The sequence below is a fragment of the Falco naumanni genome, chromosome 6, assembly GCF_017639655.2.
Source record: "Falco naumanni isolate bFalNau1 chromosome 6, bFalNau1.pat, whole genome shotgun sequence".
In the NCBI taxonomy this organism is placed as follows: Eukaryota; Metazoa; Chordata; class Aves; order Falconiformes; family Falconidae; genus Falco; species Falco naumanni.
In genome coordinates, this window is record NC_054059.1 from 70,699,088 (window position 1) to 70,709,724 (window position 10,637).

Here is a 10,637-nt window from a genome sequence, read left to right on the forward strand (position 1 = left end):
TGAAAAGAAGAAACATCTTCTCCCTGTGGCGCTGAACTGGTTTAACCCTGACGTTCATCATCCCCAACAGATCTGACACAGGCTGCCCTTGTGCAGAAGAAGGTGTCACATTGTGTTGGCAGGCGAAAGAGAACCTCGTACTAATCAAAGTCAGTTGAAATCTTCCTTCTGTGAGTGACTGGCATTGCTTTTGCACACAAAGGTGTGTCACATGGGATTGCCATTTCCTTGAAGGAGAATAGATGGGGAAGATTTTATTTAGAATGACCTTGATCCTCTTTGGTTCAATTAGATTTGCCTAGTCTATTTTTTTTTTCCCAAATGAGAGGTGAAGCACTGTGTGAACAATGGATGCCTTATTTTTAAGATCAATGACCTGGCATCATTCCAGTTCTTGTGAGCTCCTGCAAAGTGAAAACACAGGTGTTAGTCCTTCAGGTAGGCTGCAAAGGAGGCATGCTTCTGCTGATAGTGGCTGTTCAACATTCTGGGTAAGATCACTGTCGGAAAGGTAACATTTTCTCCAGGCAGGCCAGTCAGAGAAAGCAGGAATTTCTGCAACAGGTTTAACTCCAGCACTGGGTGCACACATCTTAGGGACTGCAGTGGCTGCAGTCACATTTCTCTGCATAAGGGGACCACATAGCATCTTGAACTGTAACATACCAGGATAAAGCCCTCAGCACTCCTCAGACGCTTTTGTATAATCAACATCTTTTTGTGAACACAGGAGAGCAGTCCTGCAAGGGCAGCTCCCCTTACAGACAGGCATTTCTCCACTGCAAAGTGAGACACATTAATACTGCTAATGCACTGATGGCAGATGCTCTATCTGTTTTCTTTTACATCCACGATGCTCATTTCCATCCTCATGGTGACAGGTTTTACAGGACAGATGAGACACAATGACAGTCCAGAGCAACAAGAATTATCAAAAAACTGAGAAAAGGGGAAGGGAGCAGAGACAGTTCTGTGAAGAGCAGAAGTAGCTGGAGGAGACAAGGAGCCAGTCTTGTGCAAAGCACCACCAACACTACAACACCTACCACCACACCAAATATATTGATTTCAAAGCCACGTACTCAAATAATAGGAAGATCATTCATTAGGACAAGCTTTTAGCTGTAAGGAAGTCCTGGAAAAGATCACTCAGGGAGGGAGCAGAGTTTCTGTGGCAAAGAGATTTAAGAGCAGGTTAGGTAAGCCCTATCAACAAGGATGTACATCTAGTGGATCCTGTCTCAGAACAAATGGAGGCTTAACAACCTCCTCTGTTCAGATTTGGCATTTGAGTCTCTCCCCATTGCTTGCTACTTCTGAAGCCTTTACGGTTTAGCTGTGCATACAGAGTGATCCTCCACTTTGGGTGTCACCCGTAGAATTTTGTGATTTATTTAATATCCAAGTAACAAAAAATCACAAGGCAACAGTTGTTTATCCTGAGAATGTATCAGAAAGATCACTGTTTCAAGTTTTGAAGGTTACACAATCCTCAAGAAGCTCTGGCCTGCACTGCAACCAGCTAGTAGGAATTCCTAGATCTCAGAATTAGATGCATTTGTTATTTTAGGGAAGGAAACAGTTTCATTTGTTCCCTGAAGCCTTTCCTATACGTGCCTGTTTACCCACTGTCTTGCAGCTTCACATCTAAGCAACAAAACAGATGAACAAGTGGATCCCAGATACAAGAACTATGATTTGAGATCTATTTGTGTGTATAGGTAACAAGCCAGGCAGGGAAAACTCAGGTCCCAAGTCATAGCCTTCATGAGCACTTGCTTGTACAGAGGCCATAATGTTGCTAAGAAATCCACAGCAAGCTGATGCTTGCCCTTAAGCAGGGTTTTCACACCTTGGAGTAGATACACAGAGCTCACAAGAGGCAGGCAGGCGCTCTAATTTAAAGCCACTCTCGCTTCTCTTTTGCTGACTTTCCTGTTTTTCTAGCAGAGTTCCTGCAGTACGCTGAGAGTGTCATGTGGAAGGCTCAGAACAAACAGTCCCAACCAATCTTCCTGCCCTTCACAGCTTCTATAAAGGCCAAATATGTGCATTCTGTAACAAATGTAAGTAAACACAGCCAAAACCAAAGGCAGATGGGAAACATTATATACCCTTAGCAGTTATTTTTGCAGAACTAGATCCACTAACAGTGTCTGGAGTACACACAGCATCCATTTTTCTTCCTTCCTTACTGGCCGTGACAGTGCAGCCTTCCACACAGGGGTTCATTTCAAGTAGGCTGTGAAAACAAGATGCATAATTAGCACAGCTAATGACAAGGACGAGTTTCCAGTCTGAGTAGGAGCAGCACATCAAACAGCTCTCAGGCCAGGAGAAGAGTTTGTTCACAGTAAGTCTTCTTTGTCCAATAAATCACGGGATGCTTTCTTGAAGGTCTATCCTTCTGAACAACACACAACCCGGTATGAAAACAAGATCATACAGGTCTTTGAGGTAAGCAGATGTTGTAATGCAGTAAGGATTAAGGAATGTACCGTGCGAGATGTGAAAACCAGACTGTCTTAAAAAATCAGACAAAATGTTCCACCGAGTTACCACACATCAAAAAGAACAATGGCCATTAGCACAAAGAATTTAATTGTCTTCCTCCACCAAGGTTCATCTGGACCTGGCCTTCCAGGGTAATAGCTGGGCTGTTCAGTGCATACCTGAGCTAGTGCATACCTGAAAACACAGTGAGGTTTCAAGCCCCATGAGAAAGGGGACACTTCAATAGAAAGGACTTTCTGATCCAAGCAGTGTCCACCTGAGGCTGGCAGCACCTGACATACCTCTCTGAGGCAACCACTGCAGTTGTTGGGATGCTTGGGTAAAGCAGAAGCAGGCCACCCTAGCAACCTTGGCGTATGGATGGAGCTGTTGGTGTTGGGGAGGAGAAGGCTTGGAAACCAAAGAATGCAAAACAGAAGGTTTTGGAAAAACATCTTTTTTTTGTAACTTAGGTTCACGGTCAATGCAATGACGCATCTTCCTAAGGAGCTCAGAAACCAGGAAAATGTGAAGTGACCATGTGATCCAAAAGGCATGATCTACTGTGGTCTGCATGGCGGTTTACCCTTCACGGAGTGCTGATGGATTGGAGTTTCTTGATAGATGCATCAGCATATACAGTCTTTTTATGCAGTAAACACACAGCTATCAGATTAATAGAGTCATAGCTACGCTCCCTTATAATTACAACCTACATTTATTGAGTAGGAAAGGTTTTGTGTCACTCCAGTCCCTTACAAACAGCTGGACAGGAGAGACAAAGGCATCCACTACTGCACAGCAGCGGAGCTGATGATGCCATCTTAGTACAAGAATGGTATCACAGGCTCCCTGTAGACATGGTCACTCTGGACTATTTCACTAGTTGGTGAAAAACCTTTGTCGTTAGCAGAAATATATAGTATTGCCACATGGAGAAAAGCCCACCTCCTGACTCTTGTGGTCAGAAGAGGCTGGGCTCAGCAGCGTGGCAGGAGCAGCTATGGAACACCACAGAGGAAGAAATCACAGCGCTGACTAAGCAGGGCACTCTGGGACAAGAAGGGTGGGAGATCACCTCCATCTGCTCAAGAGATGGAAACTTGAAACACTGAACACTCAGAAAACAGTTTATTGAAATACCCGAAATATTCAGACATTCAGTGTTTCTTCCTCCACTCTTCCCAGTGCCGCAGCTGGCTAAGAAGCCACCTCAGGTGGAACTGGCTGAGGGCAGTTACAGCCCGTGAGGACATGCCATTCATCAGGGTCATTTTCTGCAAGGGAACAAAGCAGAGGAGGAAAACCCTGTAATCAAGTTAAAGGCACTTTCCCAACTCTATTTACTGAGCACATTCGTTAAATAAACTTTGGAGAATAAATAACGGGTTTATGACAAGGACTCAGGCTTCATCTGATAAAGTGATGTAAAGCGTCCCTGTCAGGGGCTCAAACCCTGTAAAATCTGTGACTGGCTGGAGCCGGGAGTAGATGCACAACTGCTCAGTGTAGCTGATTACAGTCCAGGGAACCACTGGGTTTCACCAGCCTTGAAAAGTGTAACCTCCATGAATTAACCTGAGAAAAGCTTGCTAAAAACCAAAACATATCAGTGCATTTTATGAAATCTGCAAGGTCTCACAGACTCAAATCCCTCATCTCTGAAGTGCTCTGTTCAATTAACCTCAAAACTTTCACTGTAAATTAAAGCTGACTTTTGGCAGAAGACCTTGAAGGGAGATTTCAGGACAGAAAAGTTAAAATGCCTTTAAAACGAAATCTAAAATGGCCATCTCCACTGTTACAACAGCTGCAAAATCATTTCTCAAGTGCTAGGAGCACTCTTGGTGCGTCCAAGAGCAGGCAGACACCTTCCCAACAGGCGCAGCAGCCCCTCTCAGCTGCTCAGAGCGAGCCGAGCAGCCAGCAGCAGCACCCACTGTCCAAGAAAAGCAGCCCTAAGAATTTCTTGCCTTTGCTTGAGGGTAATAAGGCATCAAGTTACGAACTAGGGAGAGGCAAAAGCATTTAAGAATTCCATTTTGCATACAGAATTATTAGATAATCTTTATAATCTAGCATGAAGAGGCTAAAAAATTCCCTCTTGAGGTCTAATGATCCTCTTATAGAAATAAAGGCAGCTTATTTCTTCTTCTCATTTGACATGTCTCAGGCAACGGGTGCTGTAGATCCACTTTTCAGAATCTTTCTGCATTTACAGTGAAGTGCCCTGTAGGACAGGTGATAGAGTTGGAATTACATGGGTTTTTTAATCAGTAGAATTTTGCTGTCATTCCTGCCAACTGAATTGTAATCGACATTCCTCCCCCCCACCCACAGCAATATGAGGACTGTTGGACTGAGGAAGGGAACTGCATGCTGCTTCCAGCTCTGCATTTACCCACAGCTTTTTGTTGGAGTAAGATACAAACATACATCAGCATATGCTTTAGTTAAAAGCAAGAGCTTGCCACTCAAGTAGGTTGGGAATTTTCCCTCCACAGAAAAAGCAATCTCAGGGGAAAAAAAAAAAACAACAACCAAAACAAAACAACAAAAAACTGTCCTTGGGGGCAGACAAGGGGATTTTGTCTAAATCATTAAATATTATTTTTCATTCCCCTTATATCAAAAATCAGCATGCTCTTGAACTAAATCCAAAGTGTTCCAAGTCACGTCAGCATTAAGTTGCATGACTTCAGGCCACTGCTTGCCTGTTGAAACTGCAGCTTTGGGTGCCATACATTCATAGCCTTTCCAAAATCAACAGGAGAACCAAGTGCTTGATCACCAAGTCCTCAAAAAGGAACACAGATTTAAGAGGCAATTTGCAGAGGATAGCTCCATAGTATCAAACATGACAATCCAGATATAACTTCTGCCTCAAGAAGTCATTGAGTTGCTTATGACTGGAGTCAGGGAAATACCCTGTTCCCTATATTCTCTCCTTAAATATCTGCTGATGATTGTTGCTGAAGACCATGCATGGAGATGCTTGTACCTTCACTCTGCCCTGTATGATCATTATTACATGTTTGCATTAAGCCAACTCAGCTGTTTCTCATGGCTGTGTCCTGCTCTTGGGAGAACTTGTCTGGGCAGGAATCCAGAGCATGAAAATATGACATATAAAGTATCCCAGGCCCCTCTGAGCATACAGCTCAGTGAGCTGGAACCTTTAGCTCAGCAGCCCCAAAAGGAATCCTGAAATATTAAGATGCTCTTGTTAAACGTACCTAAAGGAAATACTCTGGCAAGCTTAACTAAATAAAGAACAACATCATCATGCAAAAATATGTGTGTACAATTTTAATTTGTTTTTTTTTTTAGGTCTTAATTTTCAGTCAGGACAAAGACCAACGTTAAAGTATCAGAAACAATTTCCTGACAGCGAAAAACTTTCAGAGCTCTGCTAGCAAAATAAAACCCTCAGCTGCACACACAGATCTCCCCAGCCTAGAGATCAGAGGCAGAGGCAACCACATGTGACAGCTATTAATCACATCACTTAACGCCTAGCTGGGCAGTAGGTGGGCGCAGCTACAGGGCACAAGTAAGAGATCCTACACAAAACACCGTGCCCTGATAGGCACTTATAACAAAGGGACAACACACTTCAGTTTTACTGTCCAGCCATTTCAAATGCAAGAATGGTGTGTTGTCAAGCCTGCAAAAAAAAAAAATAAAATCTCCAGCATTTGTTGTATATACAAGATCCAAGACAGTTCAGGGTTGGGACAGAGCCTGATTTTTTTTAAATTACATCCCCCTAATTGTTCCACAGTGTTTCAAAATTAGGAGAGCAAGCAAAGAAAACAGGGCCGGTTGGTATTTCCAAGGCTTTCAGATGCTAACAAATGGCCAGTTTTTAAAACCTCAGGTCACAAAGTGTGTACACCTTGGAAAATCATGGTATAACAGAAACTGCAGGGGGGGGAAATCCTTTGCTCACTGTAGAAGCTGAGTGCTCACAACTCCTGGCTCCCAAATGTTTTGAAATTGAGTTTGAAAGAACTGTTAAGCACCATTCACAAAAACATCTGTCTCTCTGTAAAAGAGGGAAAGCTACAGTAGGAAAATAAACACAAAAAACTCTTGTTTGACTGCAGAGCCTCAGAAAGAGGAAGCAAAGCTATCGATTATCAGCAGTATCACTGCACCTGCTATAGGTTGTGCCGTATCTTCACAAACTGAGTCAAACTGAAGGACCATCTGAATCCTGCATGCTGTCTCAAAGGCCACCAGCAGACAGCCAGGGCACAGTACATGGAGGAAAATCTAACAGCTATGCTTCCCTGGCATCCTGATACCGTATTGCTCAGGGACTTTGAGTCACAGCTGATGTCTCTGTGTTAAATAACCCTTGACAGATTTTTCTTTCCCATGTTTAGTTGCTTTTTGAACCCATATCATGTTTGGCATCTATGATGTCCCAACGCCATGAGCTCCCCAGCTAAACCACACACCCTGCCAAATAGCATCTCCTTTTGTTTTGAGTGCCACCTGATAGTTTCAGCTGGCGCACCTTAATTCTTGTGTGAGGCAAACCATTGTTCCTTACCCTCTTCCATGCCAATATATATTAGACCTCCACCACATCATCAGCAATCACTTTTCCAGGCTGAGGAGCCTGCCACCAAATCAAAGAAAAGCAAGGGAAGAGGAGAACTTCCGGAATGACCCTCAGGAAGGGCTCCATGGTTCCAGTCTTGCAGTGAGGACACGCAGACTTCACCTGGCTGGCTGCAGATGTAAAAAGAAAAGATCCTGTTGATTCCAGGGCCCTGATCTACACGTGCAGTTCGGTGAAAGGGCTTTTTTTCTGCTCAGAAAGAATGATGCATGAAACACCAGTGGTTTTTACTGTATCTGCTAGCCTGACTCAGTGTTAAGTTCTCTTCTAGACCAGTATCATGTCAGGATGGTAGACCCCCCCAGACTGACAAAGAAGCAGGAGTGATTTAATAACGCAGCAACCTCCTCCAGCACAGAAGCAACCATCTGGTGCGTTAAACTGGCATGAACACAAGATAGATGGAGCTTGCAGCAAGCTGGCCCTGAAACCACACCATCCTCCAGGTTCAGCTGCAATCCGAGGCCTCCTTGACACAGCCCAGCTGGATAACCCTGCTTCTGAAAGCTGAGGTGGTTGCCAACTTTTGAGAAAGAGGACAGAGCCCTGCAAGATAAAAAAAGGTAAATCTGAGGACAAAGGTAGGATTGTCGAGATGTGATAGGTGGCAGCTCAAAGCTGCAAGAGGAAAAGCCTCAATGCAGAAAATCCTGAAGGGGAGAAAACCCAACCCCAGATGGATGAGGGCACCTCAGCAGCATGGATGTTCCATTCCAGCAAAGCAGCTGAGGCCAATCCTTCCACCCGATGAGCATGTGTCTAGGCAACAAAGACACTTTGGGTGCCTTTCTTGGTGGTCAGCTGAGCCTTGTAGCTCACTAGCCCTTACCAGTGTGTATCCTACTCGAAGAGTCTCTGTGCATGACAAAAGACACCCCAAAAAGTGCTCCAGGGAGAGAGGGAGGATTACAAACTACTGAGAAGCTTGCATGTTTTATAATTTTAATGGTATCCAGATTTAAAGGTATTGTGTTGTGGTTTTGGTTGTGGTTTTTTTATTTTTTTTTTCTTTTTAATCCAGATCAAGAGACTGCAACCAAGAAAAGCCAGTCTGAAGTGCAGAAACACACTAAAGGAGGAATATTAGAAATGCAAATTAAAAGAGCCAAAGGGAAGAGAGTAGGACATGTTCCAACAAGCTGCTTTGTCTCTCAAGGCCCTGAGGGCAGGGAAGGGAAAGTCAGATCTAGGCTGGGTGTTGAGGCAACATTCTTATTAGTAAGAAATCCAAAGGAGGTGAAGAAAGCAAGAGAAAACAGCGAAAGGTTGATTTTAACTCAGGAAGGAGGACAGCTTGGTCCTCATAGCACAGCACCCTTCCTTCTGCACTCATACTGGAGGTGCCATCCTGTAACAGCAACTGAGTTAGAGGTTTAAGGATGCTCCTAATTTGGAGACCAATATATGCAGCCAGCCCTTAAGGGACCCAATTCTTCAGTAGTTAATCCTATTCCTTTTTTTTCCCCTCCTCAAATGTTTCCAAAGTGGCAACAATTTTAACCTGGTACAATGCAAGCCCAAGTGATGGCCGCGTACAGACCATTTCCTTCTTCTAGGAGGGGCAGATTACTACAACCCAGTAGCCTGGCAAACTCCAGAGCATCTTTTGCACAGCATGTGGTGGGGCGCTCCTCCAAGCTGGGACTTATGTGTAGCACTGCCAGAAGGGCCAGGGCAGGGACCAGGGTTGCTGGGAATTACTTCTGCTGCTGGAAGTCTCCAGCAGCAGACCAGAAGCACCCATCCCCTCACAGGGGGTGCCATGGAGCTGACGGCTCCTGGAGTGCTCTTGTCACTTCCTCCACTCTCCTTTACACTGCTGCCTGCTTCCTTTCCTTCTCCATGTAGCACCCAGAAGTGCTCATCTTGTTCAAAGCTTTCTGCAACAGCACCTCCCAGAGCCTCAGGCTTAATCTGCTTCCCACTCCTACTCTAGATTCACCCCTGTTCCCCCTCTGCCCACTTGCTGAATGTGCACACCTTCCTCTCAACCCACCGTGCTTGGGTAGCTGAGCGAGAGGAGATCTTCCCGGCCTTTCAGGACACCCAGTGACACAACCGAGCTCTTCCCATAGAGATGTGCTGCCCCTTTGGTTTGCTGCTCCGCATGGTACAAGGATCACACCCACAGAGTACGGTATTTCTGTAAACCAGCTATTTTCAGTCCTGTTGGCAGTCACACAGATGGTTAGTGCATGGCTTTTTAGTGTAGTGGGCAAGGATCAAGGTATGGCCTCTTTCTCTTTAGCTCCACATGGGCTTCACTACTTGCTTGATAGCTCAGTCCCAGGTTAGTGCCTAAAGCTTTGATCAAAGCCATGCAAGAGCCAAGCAGTCCCTGTCCCAAACTAAACACACAAGAGGCACATGAGAACGGGAAATTTTGCCTGGACTCACTCAGCAAATGCCCTGCTTTGGCCAGGACTGGTGCAGATAAACTCACTCACGGTGACACCAGCAGTCTGCAGCAGTGGCAGGACCAGGACTTCGGTCTCCCAAATCTCAGTCCAGTGCCTAATAAACCCCTCCCCAAAATAATAAAACTCATCCTTCCAGTCTACATGAGAATCCAGTTGCAGTGAGAGAGCCTTAGATGACAGCTTGTTCAGCCACATGGATTTTCACCTTACAAATCTTGCCTATGACTTGATTACTAAAAGCATCATTGTGATGTTCAACACCAGAGATGCTGACTTAGGCTGCAGGGCTTTTCCTTTTTGGCTGGGTTACTTTTCCTTACTGGTTTCTTCAATCCAGTGCACCATGTGGAATCACAAACAGCTGGACCAGCACAACTGAGGAAGAAAAAAAGAGAGGTGGAGGAGAACAGCAGCATTTTAATTCAGCATTGCCAAAGCCTTCCCCACGGTGAAATGGCAGCCTTGCCAACTGCTGGCAGCACAATGAGGATACTTCATGTATTCAGTGCTGCACAAGTGTCCCTTAAGGATCTGTGTAAGAAAACCTTTTTCACAGGAAGCCCCAGCTTGCTTTTTTTTTTTTTTTTTCTCCCCTCCTCTCCTTCCCAAACCTATGGAAATGCAGAAACCAGAGAAAGCCCTGTACTTCCCTGCTATAGTCCAAGTTGCTGTTCTCTCCCTGAAACAACTGATTAAAGAGATGGAGAGAATCCTTCACTCTAGCAGCAATGTCAACAAATCTTGAGGGGAAAAAAGCTTCATATCAAGTGTAGGTCTCAGTCTACTGCACCAAGTACTGTACTTACTCAAATGTGTTCCTACACCACATCTAATCCACTGGTGAACACAGACTTCAAGACTCTGTGACCATGTAGGATGTGGCCCCGGTAGCTCAGATGCTCTGCACATCACAAAAAGTAGCAGCTGAGAAGATGAAGCACAGTACAGAAAAGGAAAGTAGTTATCTTCTCAAAAAAAAAAAGCTAACTCTGAAACAACCCTTATTCCTGCGAGAAGGCTTTTGACAAGAAAGTTTTTATTTCATACCATCAAGGAATTACAAGCCAAAAGGAAATTGCTAAATAAGAAAA

The 10,637-nt window shown here is 44.7% G+C and overlaps 1 long non-coding RNA gene across 1 annotated transcript; it reads right to left on the bottom strand.

Moving 5' to 3' along the window:
- Positions 1-3,486: 3,486 nt before the first annotated feature.
- Positions 3,487-10,637, bottom strand: LOC121090785. Its single transcript, XR_005828722.1, has 4 exons — positions 10,353-10,637; positions 9,123-9,921; positions 7,055-7,236; positions 3,487-3,770 (listed from the first exon to the last, which is right to left on the bottom strand). It is a non-coding gene; the product is annotated as an uncharacterized LOC121090785 (long non-coding RNA).